Source organism: Lutra lutra, chromosome 17 (assembly GCF_902655055.1).
Source record: "Lutra lutra chromosome 17, mLutLut1.2, whole genome shotgun sequence".
NCBI lineage: Eukaryota > Metazoa > Chordata > Mammalia > Carnivora > Mustelidae > Lutra > Lutra lutra.
In genome coordinates, this window is record NC_062294.1 from 22,014,379 (window position 1) to 22,038,511 (window position 24,133).

At 35.8% G+C, this 24,133-nt stretch overlaps 1 long non-coding RNA gene across 2 annotated transcripts in view; it reads left to right on the plus strand.

The window, feature by feature from the left end:
* Positions 1-15,618, plus strand: part of LOC125089521 (uncharacterized) — a 98,728-nt gene extending 83,110 nt beyond the window's left edge. Inside the window, exon 4 of one of the 2 annotated variants that reach the window (XR_007123965.1) lies at positions 15,356-15,618. This is a non-coding gene — a long non-coding RNA (uncharacterized LOC125089521). Of the gene's footprint in view, positions 1-3,664; positions 3,726-15,355 lie in introns of those variants that run through there. The other variant, XR_007123966.1, reaches the window with a different exon arrangement.
* Positions 15,619-24,133: the final 8,515 nt, after the last annotated feature.

The window sequence follows — 24,133 nt, forward strand, 5'->3', positions numbered from 1 at the left end:
TCTGTCTCTGTGCATACATATATGATGAATGTGTGTTTGTATAAGCATGAGTTAATATACTACCATATTAGGGTCCTATTTATGTACAAGTATGTATTCTGATATTTTTATGTTTTTTTTCTATAATATTAAACATACATAAATAGCAGAATGTTATTAATTGCTGACTATTTGATCATATCCTGAGCCATATCCAGGATATGGATCATATCCAATTTATTTAACTCCATATTTCTATTCTTCTTTGTACTCTATTTTGTGTACTGAATGAACATATTTTTCATAAAATGTTCATAATAATTTTATAGCATATTTAGACATTTAGAACACAAATTCCAACATTCTTTGCTTTTTATGATATATAATATAATCAAATATGTGTAATATATAAATAGCATAATTAAATTAAAAATTATTAATTTTTTCTCTTTTTTATTTTTAAGATTTTATTTATTTATTAGAGAGAGAGAGAGAGAGAATGAGAAAGAGCTATCATGAGAGGGGGAATCATGGGGAGAAGCAGGCCCCTTGCTGAGCAGGGAGCCCTCTCTTTCTTGATGTAACAGTTTCCATATTTTATGTCTCAGAAATATCTCTTCAGTGTACTTTCTCTCTTGAAACATTTAGACAAGGAAAAGTTGACCCAAAACATATGGCCATTAGATAGAGATAGATACCCCCTCTTCATCCCCATTACTATTTGTCAAAATGCTATTAGTATATAGCCTACTAATCTCAAGCATTAGGCTAGATAGGACCTTTTCTCATAGTGTCAGTATATTTTAAATGTTTCACAGTCATGATTGTGGAATGACTTTCTGAGGAGGTGGAGGCAAATATATTGCTGGATAATTTGGAAGTACTTTAAAATTTGTCCCTTGATAGAAGTACTACAAAATAGATCAGAGTAGAATATAATCATGAGATAATATAGAATTTCTGGTGCCTTCTCTTTCTCTGACCTTGTCTTTCTCTGTTCTTCCTGTAGTCATTTTAACATCATGAAATGCAATGTGTAGCCATCTGTCCACTCTCATCCCCTTCTTTGTCATTGTATTGTAGTAAATTTTCACCTCTAATTGGTTATACCAAGATGAATGGGAAGTATGGGTGGAGGTGTGGCACTGGCCGGGGTCATGAAATGCTTTAGGCTGCTTCAGAAATCAGCTCACTTAAAGCAGTGATAGGATACTTCCTTTTTTATTCCCTACCTTGTACCTAGTCAAAAATAGTACATAACTGAGAAAGTGTCAGGCATGAAGACAGGGAGATTTTATATATATATATATATATATATATATATATATATATATCTCCTAAGTCCCGTATATATCTCCTAAGTCCCATAGATTTTATTTTCCTTTCTTCTGCATAATGAAATTTTCTAGCTCTGATCTCTTTCACAGTTGAGTTAGTGGGAATTCATCCTGAGATTCTTAAAGAACAGATGAATTATTAACCAGTATTCCTCTTGGGTACATGTGAGCAGACTCTTATGCCCTCAGTAATACAGAAGTGAGTGTCATGCTTCTCTGCAAACCCATTTCTTCTCCCCAATTCATCTTATAAATCTCTCTCAAGCTAACATCTGAAATGATGTTTTTTAACGTGTCACTAATTGGCACAGCCATCCATGAGGCTATTCATTTCTAAACCATACTATTCATTTTCGTGGGAGGGAAGGATAGAGGGAGCTAAGGGGAGACCCAGTGTCTTGGACAATTGTTCCATAGAACTAGTCCTGCACCCGAGGAAAAGATTCCATAACCTTCTTAACTATCCCACTGATCACTACTCCTACCATCAGCTGGTTACAGTATAAATCTGTGATATATCGACACCAGCTTGGATGTCAAACATATGCTTTTCATTGGATTAAACCAATTGGGATTCATCCTTCACACCTTTCAAGTTCTCACATGCATTACACAATAGAGTACCAACATTTATACCAATTTTATTTAGATAACAATACAGACAATAGAGTAATGGCAACAAAAAACTAGTACTATTTAGTAATGAAAACTGTGTCAGGCATTCTGGTGAATACTTTAAATATCTTTTTTTCCCTTGAGATTTTACTTATATATTAGAGAGAGAGAAGGAGAGAGAAACAGGAAGGGAGGGAGGGGGAGGAAGGAGGGGCAGAGGGAGAAGCAGAGTTCCCACTGAGCAGGGACCCGGAAGCTGGACTCAATCCCAGGACCCCCGAATCATGACCCAAGCTGCAGGCTGATGCTTAAGAACTGAGCACCTCCCCCCAACCCAACTGCCAATCACCCTTTAAATATCTTCTTATATCATCTTCACACTAATATGATGGGAACTGTCTTAGCCTTTTTTCAAATGAGGAAACTAAGTTTAGGACAGTAATATAGTGTCCAAACTCAGCAGCAGATTTGTCATTAAAATCCAAGTCTTTGGAATTCTGAAATATGATTTTCCCCAATATTCCCACTATATATAGGAAAAAGTAAGTGTGTTTGTGTGTGTCTTCATAATTCTGTAACATCCGGTTGTTTCTTCATATGCACCCCATGTAGGTAGACATAATACCAATATCAAATATAATCTACATATTATTGATAAACATATGTATTGCAACTTTGCATTTTCTCTGAAAAGAAAGAAATCAAATATATTAAATACTAAAGTCAATCTCTTTTTTCTTACTAAAAGAATGACTTGCATATTTATCCTTGCAAAAAATGGTTTTTATGGTTAGGTTCCTACAGCTCTAGCTGATGGTGTTAATCATTTCTACAGTCCCTTTCAGTACTTCAACCAAGGAGTCCAAAGTCATGGGGATTCTGAGATAATATAACAATTTTGTGTCATGAATTACTCCTTATTCCCTCAGCATATGTGGAAATTGTCATATTGCTTCCTACTGAACTGTTTTGTTCACAGAATCCTCCAGCACCAATAACTGACTTGAAATTCATACATGAGATTTAGTTTAAGTATTAAAGATTTCTTACATGTCCTTTTATTAGATGTTTGTCAGGAATAGGCTCATTCATACATAATTTTCTGTTCTCTGTTCAGCCTTCATTTTGAAAATGGAGACATAGAATTCTGATTCAGTATTAAAAACTTACTTTCTTTAAAATCCATATTAGATTTGAATGTGTATTAGTTTACTTGTAACATTGAATTCAGAAATAAATATTTGAGCAGCTGCATTAATTTTTTTTTGGGGGGGGCGGGTGAAATAATCCAGTGTGCTTTCATGGTTCAGATTTAAATGATATATCTGATTTTCCCAGATAAGAGATCAAAATTAGGGTTTTATGCAGAAATGATAGAAACTGATATTAAAAATGTTGAAAGTAGAAAAGTCAGATAAAAGGCTAAAGACAGGTGTTATTTTTCTTTCTTTAAAAAAAAGCCCTCAAATTTTTTGAACCATTTTTTTTTTCAAGAGGAAAAGAGTTCTCAAAATCATTCTATTTGCTCCCTTAGTTGTAGGAACAACTGAAATGATTGAATTGACTAAAAACTGAATTGATAATAGTTCACCAGAAATAACTCAAATGGTTTAGAATGCTTCTCCTTTTTGGGAGAGATATATGTTCTATGCAATATGAACAAAATTAAAGAAGTTATTATAAGCAATAACACTGCAACAAGACTCAATTTCCAATGCTCTATCTCTCCCCAGCAACTTCAAATAAGGTATCTCCAGTGCCATCCAACCCTGGCACCTCAAAGAAGCCAGCTTAGTGAGGGATTGTGTGGCCATCCTTACCTTTGGGTTAACAAGTCCCTACCTTCACAGCTGTTCTTGTAACTCATCTTTCTAGAATGAGACTTTCTATAATTATAGACTCCTCATTCTAGGGTTGACGGCCAGATTCCATGTTCAGAGAGCTCATCCTAGAATTCCAGCTGCCTACTGGACATCACCAATTTTATGGCACACATATATCTTGAAATATCCACAAATAAAATCATAATCTTCCCCTTCCTCAATCCCACAATTCTCTTTTTCCTACACCTTGTGCTTTCTCACTGTCTACTCTTTCTTTTGGGAAGATGTTGCCTCTTTATGTCTTTGAACATCTGCTAGTTTTACAAACTGGAAATGTGACATTGACCATTAATTTCTCCCTGTCCATAACCACACCAGTGACATGTGTGCAATAAAGAACAATGTCTTCTCCTTAGGATGGACAAAACTTTGTCTAACTTTCATAAGGACACAAACTGCATCAGATAATAGTTCTTCCACGTCTGTCCATAGGTGTTTAGCCCTGCATCTGAGCTGTGTATGCTTCTTTTAGTATTGACACTTTCAGCTGGATTATTCTTCAGACTCTTGTCAGAATGGTCAACCTGCAACAGAAATAAATCAGTTGAATGGCCCCTCCTTCCTTGGGCTCAGATCTTTCATTTAGAATTCAGATACCAATATTTATCACTGGTCAGCAGCTCTCTAACAGTCCTGAGTATGGGATCCTGGGACATTTTTACTCTTAGAGGCATGTATGTTTAGTGAACATAACAGTGACTTTCTTTCTGACAAGAATGGCACCAAAATTGCTTTCCCTTGATTTATCTATGGAAATACTTTCTAACCTTCATCTCATATTACCTACCATCTTCTGAGTCAACATTTGCTTGAACAAGTCTGTGAAGCTATTAATTATGATTTTAAGTGTAGCCACATACTGAAAAAAATTTTCTGCCAACTATTTAGTTTTTATACTATGTTCTCTTCCTAGTCTTTCCTGGTGACTGATGTAAACCAATTTTTAAAATGTTAGCTTTGATATGATGGCAAGGAGAATAACACCTACAAGAAAAAAAATGATGTCAGAAATAACCTGGCTTCCTCCTTGGACTTCATATAGAATAATTCTAACTCCTCATACCTCTAAAAATAATAATTTTCTCTTTCTTTAAATATTCTTTACCTCCTACCTCCCTCCTTCTCTCCCTCCCTCTTTTTTTCTTACTCTTTCCCCTAGCCCTTCCACTCCCTGTCACTCTCTCTCTGTTCCCTCCTTGCTTCCCTCTCTCCCTCCCTCTGTCCCATCCCTTCCTCTCTCCATTTAGTATATTCCATAACCTTCACTGTCAAGGAAGTTTCAAATGTCATCTCTAAGGAAATTACTTTACATCTTTGTTCCAGCAATTAAACTCTAGAACTCTAATCAGGAACACAAAATATCATTTCCCAGAATGATGAAAATAGTGTTTTCTTCTTTCACCATTCTTTTTTTTTTTTTAAGATTTTATTTATTTATTTCACAGGGAGAGAGATCACAAGTAGGCAGAGAAGCAGGCAGAGAGAAGAGGAAGCAGGCAGACAGAGGGGGAAGCAGGCTCCCTGCTGAGCAGAGAGCCAGACGTGGGGCTCGATCCCAGGACCCTGAGATCATGACCTGAGCTGAAGGCAGAGGCTTAAACCACTGAGCCACCCAGGCGCCCCTTCTTTCACCATTCTTAAACATAACTCCCAGGTCATTCGTAATGGTCCATTGGACTCGGGTTCATATGCATTGTTGATGCAAGGAGTTTTCAGTTTCAGTTAAGATGGAGTATGTGTGCCCAGCTCATCTTGCTGACTGATTATTATTAAAAATCATGGAAAAAATAGAGTAGCCACCAGAGAACTCTGAGCAGTAGAAGAGCAGGCAGGTAGAGTAGGGAAATCAAAACTCAAAAAATAGCCATACGGTCATAAATTCTGTTTGTGCTTTTACTCTTTGTTGTTGTTGTTGTTGTTTTGCTCTCTATTTTTGTTTGGTGATTTTTTTTTAAATTAGTTTTCTTTCCCTAGTGAAAATGTGAATCCTTATGGTGGTGGCTAAAAAGGCAGCAAGGGTGAGAGAAGGTGGTGGCCGCAGAGACAGCTCCTCCTTCTTTTTTCTTTCTGTTTTACAGCAACACAGACCCAGTAATGGGCCATGTAGATAAAATGGGGATACTAAATCCTCATGGTTTTTACCAGAGCAGTAGGAAAGGGTCCACTCAGACTCAGGAGAATAGAGATTACTGAGAAGGGGACAAGAGAATCTATATATGAGATGTGGGGCTCTTCTCTGAACTGCCCGTGTATGCGATTGATTAGAATCAACAACACAAAAAGTTTGAAGACTGAGTAAATGTGTGGATCGATGCCAGGCATACGAGAATTGCATAGCCAGAGTCTTTGAAAACTAAACAGCCATTGAAAATTAAGCTGTCATTGAAGCCACAGTTCAAAAAAAGTGAGTCAGAACTTGTGGTTTGAATCAAATCATTTTGATTGATTGCTTTATAAAAGTTCTCTGAGAGATTTTTATAGGGCCCAAAGTCTTATAACAGCATCTATCATAATCATGCACTATAGAGTAAACATAGTCCTCAAATGAATGGGAATGTGGATTTGTCAGTGAAATAAAATTTTTAAAATTTTAGAAATGAAAAACATAAATTTTAAAATACCATCAAAAGGACACAGAAATAGAGTAGAGATGGCATAGAAAGGACCAGTAGAATTAAGGATAGATGTGTAGAAATCATAGCTAAACAACAGAGGGAGAAAAAATTAAACAAAATAAACGGAACTTCACAGACCTGTATAACAGTATCACAAGGTTTTATATTTGTGTCACTGCAGACTGAATGGAAGTGGTAGATATGAATTAACAGTGGCCAAAAACTTCCCAAATTTGTTGAAGCCAATAAATTTACAGACCTCGTAAACTCAGCAAACTCCAATAAGGATGAACTTCCAAGTATACCATGACCAAAGACATGATGGTAGAACTCCTGAAAATCAAAGATGAAGAAAAACTATTAAAAGCAGACAGAGAGGGGCACCTGGGTGGCTCACTCGGTTAAGCGTCTGCCTTCAGCTCAGGTCATGATCTGGGAGTCCTGGGATAACATCAGAGTCCTGGAATTAAGCACCACATCAGGCTCCCTGCTCAGTGGGTAGTCTGCTTCTCTCCCTCTGCCCCTCCCCCATGCTTGTATGCACTCTCTCTCTCTCTCCCTCTCTCTCTCAAATAAATAAAATCTTTAAAAAGCAGACAAAGGAAAACATCACATTGAACATAGAAGACACTGATTCACATAGCTCCAGATTTCTAATCAGAATCAATGGAGGCCACAAGAGAGTCGAACTGCATTTCTCAAGGTGCTGAGAGGAAAAACAAATGTCAATCTAGAATTCCCTATTTAGAAAAACTATCTTTCAGGAATGAAAGTGAAATATATTCTCAGCTGAAGGAAAATTAAGACAATTTGTCAACCATAGACATGGTTTAAAAGTAGACAAAAGGAGCTTATTCAGACAGAAATGTTATAAAAGAGGGAAATCTGGAACCTTAGGGATGAAATAATAGCAACAAAAATGGCAAGTATCTGGGTAAAGATAATAGACTACATTTGCCTCTTACAATTTTAAAAATGCCAATGGCTATTGAAAATAAAATTATTACATTGTCTGGTTTTCCCCCCCAAGTATGTAGATGTAATACATACAACAACTCTAACAAAACATAGGGATCCCTATGGTTGCAAGGTGTCTATATTTTACTTGGAGCGACTTTTAAAGGAACTAGCTTTTAATTTTATTGCCTAGTTCAAAAACTGTTCTTGGATGTGAAGATCGAATATAGTTAAGAAGTCAATTTTTCCCAAACCGATCTTTAGACTTAATGGAATCTCCATCAAAACTCAGAAGGTATTTTGTAAATATAAACAACCTGATTCTAAAATTTATTTGGAAAAAGTGAATTAGAAGAGCCAAAACAATGTTGAGAAATAAAAACAAAGGTAAAAGACTCAGACTTCTTAATTTTAAGATTTAGAAAAAAACTTCCCTAATCATGTATGCATGGTATTGGTGAAAAGATAAACACATAGAACATTGGAACAAATAGTGCAGAAATAGAAACAAATATGGTCAATTATATTTTTAAAAAGTTCCAAATGCAATTAAAGGAAAGCATAGTCTTTTCAACAGATATAGGTGGTGTAATTGAAAATCCGTATATTTAAAAAAAAAAAAAGACAAAAAAAAACCTTTGATCTAAACTTTATACTGTGTATGAAAACTATATACAGACAGACTTAAATGCAAAACATAAATCTATTAAAAGAAACTTTGAGGGGCACCTGGGTGGCTCAGTGGGTTAAAGCCTCTGCCTTCGGTTCAGGTCATGATCTCAGGGTCCTGGGATCGAGCCCTGCATTGGGCTCTCTGCTCAGCAGGGAGCCTGCTTCCCTTCCTCTCTCTTTCTGCCTGCCTCTCTGCCTACTTGTGATCTCTGTCTGTCACATGAATAAATAAAATCTTAAAAAAAAAAAACAAAACCTTGAAAAGAAAACAGAAAATCTTGGTGACCTCAAGTAGGCAAAGTGTTCTTATTTATGACAATAAAATAATACTTAATAAAAATGATAAATTGAACTTCATCAAAATTAAAAGCTTTTACTCTGTATAAAATAGTTACAAATACGAAAAGGTAAGCCAGAGACTTCAAAGAATGTTTTCAATAATATACCAACAACAAAAAAAAATTATATTGCAAAAAAGAACTTTCCAGTCTCAACAGTGAGAAAACAAACCAAATGAATGGGCAATATCTGTGAACAGATACTTCACTGAAGAAGATAGATTAATAGCAACTGTACACTTGAAAAGATGCTCAATATCAATTAGTCATTAAGGAAACAAAGTAAATCTGGAGTGATACACTAATGCACACCTATTAGAATGGTTAAAATTAAATTATTTTTTAAAGATTTATTTATTTTAGAGGGAGAGTGTGCATGGGCAGGAGAATAGGGTAAGGGCAGAGGGAAAGGAAGAGGAAGGGAAGCAGACTCCCCATTGAGCTCAGAGCCCAAGGCTGGACGGGATCTTGTGACCCTCAGACCATGCCTTTAGCCGAAACCAAGAGTCAGAAGCTTAACTGAGCCCACTGGATGGCACTAAAACGAAATTAAAAAATAGAACAGTGATAGTACCCAGTGCTACCAGGGGTATGGAACGATTGGAATTTTCATCTGTTGATGGTAAGGATGCAAAATGTTGCAGGGACTTTAGAAGAGAGCATGACTGTTCCTGATTAATAAGTTTCTATTGACCCTTAACCACCTGCAACCTCATTTCTAGGTATTTACCCTCTGGAAATGGCTTTATATTTGGACAAAAATATGTACATGAATAGTTACAGCAGCGCTGTCCATAGTCCCCCCAATCTGCAAATGGCCTAAATGTTTCCCAGCATTTGAATATATAAATTGTAGTATGATGAAATGTGATTCAACAGCCCCCCCAAAAAAGGAGGGGCAGGAGGGGAAAAACTATTGATAAGCAGCGTCACTGGATTTCAGATTCATTATGCTAAATGAAAGTCACCAGTTCAGAGTCTTATAGGATATTTGATTCTACTGAATATATCACATTCTGAGAAAGACAGAATTACAGGAATGGAGGATAGATAACTGGTTTGTTTTACGAGCTGTAGGCATGTTTGTCTGCCACTGAGTAGCACAAGAGAAATTCTGGGAGTATGGAATTATTCTGTATCCTGTTGCAGTGATGCTTAAACAAATTTATACATCTGTTAAAATATGTACAGTTATACCAAGAAATTGATTCTTACCATATGTAAGTTTAAATATATATTATATTACTTTTCAAGAAAAACTATATATAAATGAGCATGCAGTTTTTAAATCACTAGTGCAACTCGAAATAATTTTCCCAATGGTTGATTCACGTATTTATTAATTCATGCCTCCATTCAACAAATATTTCCAAACTTTGTCACAAATAAAATTACTTTAAACCTTCTAGTTTTTCCTTCCTTCTTTCTCTTCCTTAAGGATGCGTGGGGATTGAAACAGAAATTCTGCCTGTAAATAAAGAGAAGTTTTGCCTAAAGTTAAGTCTACTATTTTCTACCAATGAGTTGAAGGAGAAAAACCCAAAGGGACATTTGGTTATTTTATTTCTCATTCTCTCTCTCTCTCTGTCTCTGTCCCTGTCTCTCTGTCTCTCCTGCCTCTTCCCTCCCTGCACCTTTACTGGTGAGGTCCAAATGCTTCCTGACTTTGAGAAGATCTACATATTGAACACAGGCATCGTAGCCATAAGCACTTAAAACAAATATTTTTTTTCTTCTATTTGTGTCAGTTATTTCTAAAATCACTATCATATGATACTAAGGTTTCGTTTGGAGGTGGGAGAGATCTTTTTTTCCAGACTTGTTTACTGGACTATAGCACTAGATTCTGTAGCTAGTGTCATTTAAAATGAATAAGGAATACTCTGCTATTATTCCCTATACACATATTATACTAAAGTATTCTTCAAGGTGGCAAGGTGGAATAATTGAGGTGCCAATGAAAATGAAAAATTCTTAGGTCTTCTGAATGAATACCATTTAAGCACATTTTCTTCCTATTTATGAATATTTATATTTTCCCAATATTGAATGTAGTTCCAGACACAAAATATTCTGAGATATAAATTACCTTTGTAATTAAGGATTTAATTTATTTATTAGTAAGAGTGCCATGACATAAAAAAATATAAATTTAATAAATAATTTATGCTAGTCTCAAGTTAGAGTGTAGAAGCAGGTAGTCCAATGGCAGAATGGGGAAACAGCTCTATGAATTTCTTCATGGAACCAGGATTTTTCCACCATGCCTGGGTTCTATTTCCAATATGAACTTATAGTTTAAGATGGCTGATCCAAATCTAGACATCACGTTCACAGTCCAACCAAGAAGAAAGAAGGAAATAATAAAGGGCCATGGTGAGGAATAACTATATGTTAAATCCAAGTTACAAATGTCTGCAACTGAACATTTTTGCTTGAATCTCCCTCATTGGAGGTTACTTATATAGTAACATCTAGCTGAAAATGAGTCAGTGAAAAGTCATGTCCATTTTGGGCAGCTCTACTTCTTGTAAAAACACGTTATATTACAATGGAAAGGGGAGACCAAATGTTGAGATGGGTTGAGATTCTCTGCCATTCTTGTCATATATTTTTTGTTGTCTGTGGTTTCTGTTTCAAAATCAATCATTTATTTTAGAGGTAGCAGAATTGCTTTTCTTGGCAAATTATCTGCATAATAATTATGTATTTGGATATTTTAGGTGTAATTGTTTGAAATTGATGGTATTCACTGAATTTTTTATGGGGAAAAGGGTATTTTCTGAAAATGGAGTATGGAAATATTTAGTCATATGCTTTTATTTTCTCTTCTATTTATATAAACACAAACACACATACACACAAATTATGAACTCTTTTTATGGGAATTTATACGAATAACATAGTATGATATAACAAAAAATATTCTTACAGATACACAAATGGCAGAATCATAGTGATATCTTTTAGTTCCAAGAACAAAAGGAATTTTATATTTTAGAAAAGCTTAGAAGTATTCTTATTCACTTTAAATATTTGTCAAGAAGATAATCTTGTATTTTCAACCTAACTTCACTGCTCAGAAGATGAAAACATACAAAATCAGTGATATAACTCAACTAAGAAGACTGAAAAGATCAGTTTGCCAGGAATGATCATGTTTCAGAATTGCCATTTAGACTGAGAAAGACCCAGATATTCATAGCTACATATTCCCAAATTATAGTGGATATTCATTCAAGTGGCAGTAATAAATGCTTTACAGGGAAAACTTTATGTCAAAAATGGCATTGTCCCTGGTATAACTGGATTAAAGTAAGAACTCTAAATATATTGGTTTCTCTTTAGCTACTGAATTATAAACTGAATAGATAAGAGGACTCTTTCTTCACCTCTCTAAACTTTGACTTTTCAATTGGAGATAATAAATATTCAGTCATTCATAAATCCATTCTACAAATATTTATTGAGTACTACTTATGTGTTAGGAGGTGTGCTAGGCATTTTAAATTATTTTTCTTAAAGAGAATGGTGAGAAATCATGAATATTCTAATAAGAATGGTAACACTCAGGTTTTAGTCTTGACTAGGTCATGTCTTAACTCCATGATTTCAAAATATAGGCTTTACTTCTCTGTTTATCATCCCTGCTGCTGCAGTAGAAGGGCATCCAGGAGGACATACTAAGTTCATTTTAATGCTAAAATTCTATTGTTAGAGGAACATTTATTCCATAATTAAATGAGCATGTGCTGCTTGGGCCAATACTTTAATTTGTTCATTTCTTACTAAATTATGCAAATTTCACTAAGACTAGTGTTTCTTAGAGGTCATGATCCTTTCAGAAGCATGCATTCATTTAACTCACACGATACATGTTTTTCCACAAGAAATCAGAGCACAGGTATCTTACCTCCATAATTTCAAGTTGATTCAGTATGAGAGACTAATATCTTCCCAAACCTTCTGCTACTCTGTCTTATGATAGCCAGATATTTGATACTGAAAAAGAAAATTTCCTCTGGAGGTTACATTATTTATGCTTTCACTCATTTATGGAGGAAGCAATAATCCTCACTGTGAATCTAAATCTCTTGTCATCACTAGGGCTCTCCTGGTAGTCACTTCAGTGTACTTAAAAACTATGTAAAGTGGCCTGCTAATAAATTACATGTACATCTATATTTTTCATTTTCTTTAGACAATTGATTTATGTTGACTAAATTGTAAATCTTTTGCAGATGTAACTACTTTTAGACCAAGGCTATATGACATATTTACTGCCCTAGTAAAGCCCTGTTCGTTTTTTCCTTCTGGCATGGGGGCTGAGCAGGCAGGGTAAAAGCCATGCTTGCTAGTCAGCGTGTGGTTTGCATAAGATTCTTCAAGGAAGAAGTCCATTCTAGCATATTGGTGTTCTAGGAGAGAGGAGAATCGTGTCTCTTCTTGCATGTCAACAGATCATGTCAAATAAGACAAAAGTGTTTCTAAAGGTTACCTGGAAGAGAGTGCTGTCGAAATCTGAAAGATTCTTTAGTATCTTAAGTTCAGACTGTGGTATGAAACTTGCTGTGGTTCAGAACAGAAACACCAGACATCAGACATTAGAGAAACATAATATTGAAAGGAAAATGAATATGATACAAGTTGATCATGGTGGTCCACAGGGTATCTTAATAAGCCAAAGCCAATATTATGAGCTTGCAAGTATCAGAACTCAGAAGTTGGTTTTAGGAGGAAGATGAATACCAACAGTCAGTTGAAGTGTCCATTGGACACCCAGAACCCAAGGTGGGCATCAGTCATAGCTCTCAGAGATCTGCACAAATAAGGAAGTTACAGAATGATCAGAAAGTAAGACAAATCAGTCATTAAATTCATGATGAGGGGGAGTTGCGGTAGGAACTGTTTTTCAATTATATTTTCTATGATTAAGGACATGATGCCTGACATAGAAAGGATTTAGAATATTTGATAATATTTTGATTGTCTTCCCAGATCTTATTTTACTAAGTCTTTACCTCTGCCACCCTCCATTCACATAGTTCAGTCACTGGGACACAGACTTCCAGAATTCCAATTCTGTATCCTCAGTGAATTGGACTAGAATTAGGTACATAATCCAAGCTGACACAGTCAGAATTCTTTTATCAGTAATTTGGCATTTGGAACTTGGTGAGATTTTTTTTTTTTTCTCTGTTCACGTGGCTGGATATTTAATATGGGAAGCTAGGGGACTGTGTGGTCATAAATTCTGCAATATGAAATGAAGCGAATAGTTTCAGTCTGAACAGGAAAGACCAAAACAGTCATTTAGGAAAGAAGGAGTGATAATAGAGAGGGGTTCCTAATGACATAGGAATCCCTGATTCTGGTTTGCTTTTTGACACACAAAGTCTGGATTCTCATGGAATCCCAACCCTCTTTTGGTTACAGAAAATGAGTCTTATGTGATGAGAGAAAAAGAGAGATACTAAAAGACTAGGATCTATCTTGATTCGTCAGTCTTGTCAGCTGGAGTTAAAGTTGGGCTTGCAGTATAACCAAGAAGATAACAGGGGGTTTATCTAGGATCTGCATCTTAATTGGTTGTAAAGAATTCTGGCTCAAGGCATATGTGTTCATGGACCACCTAATTCTGGATCAGGGATTTAATTAAAAAAAAAAAAAAAAACCTGAGTATATAAATATTTTTCTATCTTCAGAACTAAAATGGAAACTATGACTCCTTATAAGGGCACAGTTCAACAAGACAATGAGGGATGCTTATGAAACCATCTATTAAAAAGGATGGTATGGAGTTTGCATACATATCTGTAATTTTTTTAATCAATCCATATGTCAAGTTAGAGGTAATTGACAGTTGATGACTTTATATAATTTGCTGAGTTCATATAACTTACCAGACAAAGATCTTATTCATATGATAATGATGTTATCTATTATCATCCTGCTTATCCATGTAAAATTAAGGCTCAAGATAGTGAATCATCTTTCCATGGTCAGAATATTTATGACTTGATAGTCCTCTGACTACACATTCCATATATAACCTCTTCCCTACAGTTTGCCATTGACTTGCTGCTATTTATTGAATGTCTTCTGTAGGTAGCAAATACTTTGTATATATCTAATCTTTGTAATCATCCTAAGGCCAAGGAGGTATATGTTGAATGTGACAGCTAGGTTTTAGAATCCAAAGTGGCTCTCAAGTCTACCACATTAGATTACTTTGGGTTTTCAGAATTAAGCACATTTGCATATCTGGCTCTTCCCTAGTTACTAGAAGGAGAAAACCTATTTTCAAAAAGCTTAACATATATTCAGGGAGACTTAGATACTTGGGAACCAACTACGGTACAATTACAGTATTTAAAATCGGAATGTATAAAGTTCACTTTTCTTGTTGACCTTAAAATGGAATGGAAAATTTGGATATTTTAGGTATTTTTATTGCTAGCTTTCTCTTGAAGTTATTCAGTAGTGGAGGTTCTGAGCAGGTATTAAGTTGCTAGGATTTTTTTTTTTTAACAAAGAACAACAAAAGTTTTATTTTCTCACAGTTCTGCAGGTTACACAAGATCCAAGTGTTGGCAGGGTTCCTTCCTTCTGAGGGCTTTTGCCTAACTTCTGGTGGTTTGCTGGTATATTTGACCTAGTAGCATTACTCCTTTCTCTGCCTTAGTCTTGAGATAGCACTTTTCCCTCTGTGTTTGTCTGTGTGTACATCTTTATATGTTTTATAAGGACACTAGACATTTTGTTTGTTTGTTTGTTTGGTTAGAGTCCATTCTCATGACCTCATCTTAATGTAACTAGTTACATCTGCAATAACCTTATTTCCAAATAAGGTCATAGTCTGAGTTACTGGGAGTTAGGTCTCTACAGGAGACACATTCAATCTGTTATAGGGTGTTTTTATAGATGGATAGTCTCCAACCCCAGCTCTTTACTTGCAGCTTACCTCATATTTGAAGTTGCTGCATGGGCTTACAAAGACTATGAAGAGGAGATAACGCCATCGACATCCCTCTTTTCTTTGTCCATCTCCCTTCTTATATCTGTATTCTATTTATCTCTCCTTACTTGCCTCCAAGTCTCTGCTATCTCTTACCACAACATCTCTGTAGTGACTTCGCTTTTGCTGGTCTATTTATACTCAGAAGGTTTCGCTGACTACATCCCTTCCATCTGTTCTGGATGATTAAATTTTTTCTCATATTCTGACCAGGCCATAAATCCAGCATTATTTTTAAGCAATTGCAAAATTGTTCTGTTCACATCTTTTGTCAAAGAATAAACCAATCAGTAAATCAGTAAATTTTACTGGGAAGAGAGTCTGTCTCATAAATTTCTTCTACAAACATCATAAACAGTCATGCTAGGAAAGAGCCAATTTTAATTCATTATTTTTATTCTGTGCCACTCTTTTTGAAAAAAGATATTTAAAGCTCTGTTCTGGCTGACTTCCAGGTTTAATATAGAAGTGTTTGGAATTGCTGACTCAACCCAGAGCCTATTAATGTCTTCATTGTTTCTTTCCTTTACAAATACCATCGATCATGAAACATTTAGACTTGTTTTTCCCAAAAGCTGGAAGGCTTAAAACCACTTGCCATAAACATAAAAACTAAATAGGTATTAGAAATCAGTAATAAGAGGGAGATCCAGGAAATCCACTTCAGTTTAGGGACAAAGTAATGATAATGCTCCACTTTCTGTCACATTTCCCAACCTCCCCTTGTTTTTTCTAGCACCTGATTTATTGAATTGCTTAACATTTTGGGTTTTGTGCAGTTCTCTGTGATCTAGAGATCAGTAGCATTTATTTATCCTTGAACTTTTGACCATGTCATTGACTAAAGTCATATCCACTTTCTGCTAGAACTATAACTGTCCAGTTAGCCCAGCACATCATACTTGTTTATTGATCAACCAGGTGTTGCATAGGTTTTATAAAGAAGACAATTGCATACACTTAGAATTATAAAAAGGAAATTAAAAATGAAGGTAATTGAGAAATTACAGAAAATTCTCTTTCCAGCCATATGTGATAATTAAGAATACATTAGTTCAGTAGCTCTATTATTGCTTAAATGGAGCAAATATATTTCATTTTTATAACTCCATAGAAATTTTAATGGGCATTTTATCTGTTAAGTTTCAGTTGCTAGGAGAGAAATGTCCTTAATCTTCTCTTCTAGGTAACAAATGATATCTCAGTTTACTTTGGTCATCTAAGAAGTAAAAATAATTTACCTGAAATTACATTTATAACTTTTCAGTAAATGTTCAAAATTGAATCTATGAATATATTTCAAATCCCTTCACATTGTCATTGTGGATGTTCATTATTATTTGGGTTAAAATGTGGCAGGAGGATGGAAGAGAACAGAAACCCTATTTACTCAGAAATGGCCTCTGTGACTTTTTGAATCTGTTAGAAATTTTTCTAGATAATCTGATTTCCTCTTGCCCTATGTCTCTGAGTTAAAAATTGAAATGCATTTCGAAACAAAGAGTTAAGGTTGCTAAGTGTCATGACCCATAGACTTTATATCATTGATATTATTGACAACATCTGTGAATTTTTAAATATGTATTATTGACAGTGTAAATTATTGAGGCAAATTTGGGAAAATGCTTGATTTTTTTTAATACCGGAAATAATGTACTTTAAACTGAGGACTTCCTACATTATAAAATAATATCATTTGTTTTAGGGGGGAAAAAGTAGTTGATAGGGATCGGAAGTCTTGGTTTTCAGGCACTTTTTTTTTTTTTTAAGAGAGGATTTCTTTCTTTTTTTTTTTTAAGGTTTTACTTATTTATTTGACAGACAGGGATCACTAATAGGCAGAGAGGCAGGCGGGGTTGCGGGGGAGCAGGCTCCCTGCTGAGCAGAGAGCCCAACATGGGGCTCAATTACAGGACCCTGGGATCATGACCTGAGTCCAAGGCAGAGGCTCAACCCACTGAGCCACCCAGATGCCCCTTCAGGCACTTCTGTATTATACACATGAGAAAGTATAAGTTCATAGAAACCAAACAAAAGTTTTCAGACCATTAATGAAGTTGATGACAGGACAATTACAAAAACCAAGGTTTCTGTACACTAGTCAGTTTCTTATCCAACATGGTCATAGATGTATTTGGTCATTCCAAAAAATAAATAAACAAATAAAAATAAAAAGTTCATTTAATAGGACAAAAGTAAATAACTTGTTAGATCAAGGCAGCCCCTCAAATTGAAGGGATTCATGTTATAAGATTATAAATTCTAAGTTTGTGTTATGTAAATGAGGAAGCTAATGGCTATAGAGGCAATTCAGCCATGGTCATTATAGGAAGATAATGGCTAATCTAGAGATAGAAACAAGTTCTTCAGCTTTTGATGTGTCATCTCTCATAAGAAACTAGACAGCATCGCTTCTATGAACAAAAGCAAAAGATGATGTTATGGATATAAAAAAGTCAGTTTTAATCTACAAAATCCCTAATGGTAAGAAACTGGTCTCTTGTTTGTGTTTGTTTAAGGTTTTTGTTTGTTTGTTTGTTTTGCCATTAGCTTAGCTTATGCCTATTTAAAATTTATATTATCCTATAAAACAAAGGAAAGGGGGTAAGATTAGTAAATTAATACTTATTAAGTATCTTCCATATTATAGGAATTATACTGGGTATTTTTGTCTATCATTTCCATTGATTCCTCACAGAAACACTGAATGCAGTTGCATTAGTCCCAATTAAGAAGAACAACTATTTTTTTTAAAAGAGATTTATTTATTTATTTATTTGATAGAGAGAAAGAAAACACATGGCAACAGGGAGGGGCAGATGAGGAAGGAAAGGGAATCTCAAGCAGACCCAGGGCTGAGTACAGAGACCCATGCAAGTCTTGATTCCACAACCCTGAGATCATGACCCAAGCTGAAACCAAGAGTCAGATGCCTAACCACCAGCATCACCTAGGCACCCCAAGAAGAACAGTTATTGAAGCTATGACTTGTATAGGCCAATTCTGGAGAAGTTGTAATTCCAAAAGAATACCTAGTCTGATGATTGAGAAGTGATTTTAGAAAAATCAAGAATCTTTACCTACATTCATAAGAATTTGGGACATCTTTCATGTACTTACCCTGTAGACACTTTGATAAATCCATTTGTGATTCTATGGTTTGATTCTAGTTAAACTTCAGAATAAGTTTTGAAGATTTCTTATATTGCTGAATTATGACAGATTATAAGTATTAAAATAATCAGTTCTAAATGCAGTTTCACAAACAACAGATTTAAGGAAAAAACCTGTAAATACTTAAACTTGAAAGATGTCTTTTCCCTGATAATGGAACACTATGTGAGGTTTTACCTACTCCATAGTTCAAGTTTATGTTGGCAGATGTTATATAAAACTTCTTAGGGAATGATTACCTTAATCATTTAATTTCTTAGTAAGGCTCTAAATGCTTGTCTGTAACTGTAGTCATGTTCTCAAAAAATGTATCATTTCTTTTTTTTTTTTAAGATTTAATTATTTATTTGAGAGAGGGAGAGAGAGCTTATGTGGGCAGAGGGGCACAGGAAGAAGAAGCAGACCCCACTAAGCAGGAAGCCACATGTGGGGCTCAATCCTAGGACCCCAAGATCATGACCTGAACCAAAAGTGGATGCCTAACAGACTGAACCACCCAGGTGCCCCCAAATGTGTTTTATTCCTGTAAAACAGACAATAAATTAAAGGGACAAATATTTCATGCTATATTAAGTATATTAACTGTACATATTGATCTTTCTTGATAAATATTGGGAATGATGAATTTATTCAGGCTTTTTACAAGTTTCATGAGAGTGGTGTATGCCCTACCCTATGATAAACAATACTGATAAAAGGGCGAATAAAGCATAGATCCTTCTTTTAGAGAAGTTGCAAATTACTGAGATTAGGTACACTCTGAAGATGTGATTTATAACACATTGAGATAAGACATAGGTAAAAACTGTATAATGAGGAGGGCATAATATTTGTAACAGAGTGGTCATAGCAATACAATATATTGTAACATTTATTGAACTTACACTATATGTGGATGTTTTAAATGCTTTACACACCTTAATTCATTTATTCCAAATTAAATTCCTGTGTTGGGTACTTTATGTAGATAATTGTTTTAATCCACAAATATTTACCACACTGTGTAATAATTAACCACTTTTTACATATGGAGGCAACAAGAGCTGGATGGGGTTTTGTTGTCCCAGTTCAAAGACTATGTGTGCAGTGAAACTGGCTAATTTGAAGGAAGTTTAATAAAGGAGCTATCTATATATCTAGAAAAACATCAAAGGATATTGCTGTACTATGGTGTTACCTAGAGTAGGGGACAGGGAATTTTTACCACCTACTTGTATAAAGCGGAATGGAAGGAATGAGTTAAAGTAACCTGTACAGGTAGCTGGGCAGAGAGAATTACCTGCTAGGAGCTGTGACCTTTGGTAGAGAATCACTGAGACCTTTGGTTGAGAATCACTGCTGAACCACAAAAGCCAGGAAGAAAGAAACCAGGGGCATAAATATCCCAATATCTCTTTTCCCTTGCCTAACATCTGCTGGTGCCTCCACTAGCTAAAACCACAGGAAGTCAGAGGTAAAAGGATATGTATGTAGTTCTAAGAAGGGTAGAGACTGGTTGGGAGTAAATGTGAGGCAGAGTATTTTGTACCTACCCATCAGAGTGGAGAAGAGCACACATTCAGAGGAAGGTGAGGTATTTGATCTGAGGGTGCAGCTAAGCTGCAGAGATGGGACTGATACAGAACTCTATCTTCCATCACACTTTCACACTCTTTTCTAAACACCTTCCTATTCATTGTATATCTTGGTAATTTTTTTTTCCCCAAAGTAAGGTACATGAATGTTATATGGGACAAATACAATGAAATGTGAGTACAAAAAGTTGATTCAGGTTAAGATTGGGACATTTTAGCAGAAAAGCATACCACTTTCACTTATTTATCAAAGTATGTTGAGTATCCATTGTGTGTCTGGCATTGCTCTAGGCACTAACAGTAACAAAAGACAATTTATTGCTTCAAAGAGCTCTGAGTTCAGATGTAGAGGACAAGTAAATCAATGATTATAATACATATGAGAAATGTGTTTTAAAAGTGTGAGAATCTATAGGAAGAAGAGAAGGACTTAATATTTTATAAATATTATTCTATTTAGTTGTTACCACTACCCTGAGAAAGTGCTATTTTTCTAAAATTTTATTTTTTAAAGTGCTATTTTTACTGACATTGACAAATGAGTTAAATGAAACATGGAGAAGTTAAGTAACTTACCTAAAATCTGACAGCCAGTAAATGTCCCAATCTTATCTAAATCCAAAGTCTATGTTCAATTTCCATTATAAAAATATCTTCCTATGTGCTGGGCAACAAAGGTAGATAATCTTGCTATACTCAGAAAGCTGATACATAGTTGTGGATAGAGAAAATGTCATAATTTTTAAACATATCATAATGTTTTTCTCATGATGTAGTTGACTATGTTCTAACCCTCTGGTCACTTACTGACATTTTCTAGAAATAAAGGGGAAAAAAAAGAGTATGATATTCAGTCTAATTCAGGTTATACTAAAGATATATGTGCACATGTTCCATTCTGCTCATATAGTTTCATAGCCCACTGCTTTTCTGCTACACTCAGTCCTCATATCAGGAGTTATTTATGTTCCTGGCACATCATATATTATAAACTATGACCATATAAATGTGCATAATCCTCCCCTCTTGACTCTGTAAACTTTGATCTTTGATCCGCTATCCTTCACTTTTATTAAATAGAATTGTGAATGTAGTTCTTCTTAAGGATAATTTTCTGCCATGATATATGAATTAGTATTTTATAGCTAGTATTATGGGAACTAGTAAACCCACCTTATGAAATAGAATAAATAGTGCTTGGAAATTTGTTAGTCCTTGCTGTGTCTCTCCACTTCACCATGAGATCATATTCATGTCATTTAGTCATTGAAACATTTGAAAATATAACAGTAGGGAGCTGCTATCATGTGACTAAGAAAGACTGTGATAGAACACATTTGTTTTAATGCTACTTGGCTTCTGTTTTAATCTTAAAAAGTATAAGTAACTGCAGTAGAAATATATTAGACATTGGAAGGATTAAAGAAAGAAACTGAGGAGAGGAAAATGGTAGCTGAGTAGGAGGATCCTAGGCTTGTTTCATCCTACAAACACAAGTAGATAACTATAAGTTCATCCTAAATGCACCAGAAGTCAACCTGAAGACTGAAAGAACAAACTCCACAACTAAGGGAGAGAAGAGGCCACAATGAAGAAGGTAGGAAGTATGGAGTTGTGGTTTAGGGGAAACAGATTATGGATGCTATGGAGGGGAGGAAGCCATAGTTACAGAGAAGGGAGAAAGGGAGAGAGAGAGAGGAGCACACAAGGGAATGTGAAAAGAGAACATTTCCCCAAAGCCATTGGTTTGGAAAAGGAAAGAGACTCAATTGCATGAGTTCTTGCAACCAGCTGGCTTTAAAGACTGGAGTTTTTTTGTTTGTTTGTTTGTTTTGTTTTTTTAAATAAAGATTTTATTTTTTTGACAGACAGAGATCACAAGTAGGCAGAGTGGCAGGCAGAGAGAGAGGAGGAAGCAGGCTCCCCTCTGAGCAGAGAGCCCGACATGGGGCTCGATCCCAGGACCCTGGGACCCTGGGACCATGACCCGAGCCTAAGGCAGAGGCTTTAACCCACTGAGCCACCCAGGCGCCCCTAAAGACTGGAGTTTTAAAGGTCATCAGGCTTGGCTGGGATAGAGGTCAGAGGTCACTGCCCTAGTCGTGGAGAGAAGGCAGGCAAATAACTTGGGTGCAGACAGCATGGAAACAGTGATCAGAAGAACACCTGAGGCACACAGTGAGGAGATTATTTGCTCTTCTTGGAGTGCTTCCCTGAAAGGGAGCATTCATGTGAGGGAACAAAGGAGCTGACTGGCACCAATTCTCCCCATCCTCATCCCTCAGCATAAACACAGAGCTACCTGAGGGAAGCAGCTCAGGTTGGACACTGGCTGCTTATACCAAGCCCCAACCCTTGTGCTCTGGAAGGACTGCCCTCTCAGTCAAGCTTGCCTCACTCCCAACACAGTGGTCCCCTCTCCCAGAAGACCAGCACAATCCCCTGCCCATACCATATCTCCTGATCAGAGAGTTTTACAGTTCTGGTGAAGTGAGTCTCAGGTCTCATTTCACAAACAGGCTGGAACATATGCCTTAAAACTTGACACATCCAGCTACCCACAGCAGGTAAGGAGAGCCTCTGCAGACAACAGGCCTAAAAAATAAAGCAGCCAAAACACAGCAGCAGAGTACATGCAGCACATACTGGAGATGCTCCCTGAAATGCCAGGCCCTGGGCACTACATGGTTTCTTCTGTGTAAGGCCATTACTTGAAGGAACAGTAGACATAACTAGCTTAGAGAAGAAGGCAGAGACTTAAGGAATTTATCCGAAATGAAAGAACAAAATAAGATCACAGACAGAGATCCAAGTGAAACATATATAAGTAACGTGACTGATAGAGAATTTAGAGCAACAACCACAAGGGTACCCTCTGGACTTGAGAAAAGAATGGACTACATCAGGGACACCTTTACCACAGAGATAGAAGAGTTAACAAAGAATCAATAAGAAATAAAGAATGCAATAAATGAGGCTGCAAACAGGTTTGATGCAATGAACAGGCTGGAAGAAATAGAGGAATGAATTAGTGACCTAGGAGATAAAATAATGGAAAATAATGAAGCTGAACAAAAGAGAGAAAGAAGAATTTGTAACACAGGAATAGACTTAGGGAAACTCAAGACTCTGTCAAATGTAATAACATTCATATTATAGGAGTCTCAGAAAAAGAAGAGAGAAAATGGGCAGATAATTTATTTCAAGAAATAATAGAAGAAGACTTCCCTAATCTGAGGAAGAAAGTAGACATCCAGATCCAGGAGGCACAGAGAACCCTCCTCCCCACAGTCAAAGTCAACAAAAGCAGACCAACACCAACACATATTGTAATTAAATTTGCAAAATATACTGATAAAGAAAAAAGTCTTTTTTTCTTTAGAGAAAAAAGAGAAAGCAGCAAGATGAAAGAAGTCCTTAACTTGCAAAGGAAACCCCATAATTCCAGCTGGAGATTTCTCAACAGAAACTTGGCAACCAGAAGAGAGTGGCATGATACATTCAAAATGCTGAATAGGAAAAATCTGCAGCCAAGAATCCTCTGCCCAGCAAAGCTATCATTCAGAATAGGAGAGATAAAGAGTCTCCCAGACAAACAAAAACTAAAGGAGTTTGTGACCAGTACATCAGCTCTGCAAGAAATATTAAAGAGAATTCTTTGAATGCAAAGGAGAGACCAAAAGTTATAAAGACAAGAAAGGATCAGAGAAAATCTCCAGAAACAATGACAAAACAAATAATAAAATGGGAATAAATATATATCTACAATAATGATTCTGAATGTAAATGGACTAAATCCTCTAATCAAAAAACACAGGGTACCAAATGGATAAATAAATAAATAAATAAAACCAAAACCACATCTCTGTGCTGCCTACAAGAGACTCATTTTAGACCTACAAACTTGTACAGATCGAAAGTGAGGGAGTGGAGATACATTATCAAGCAAATTGATGTCAAAAGAAAGCCAG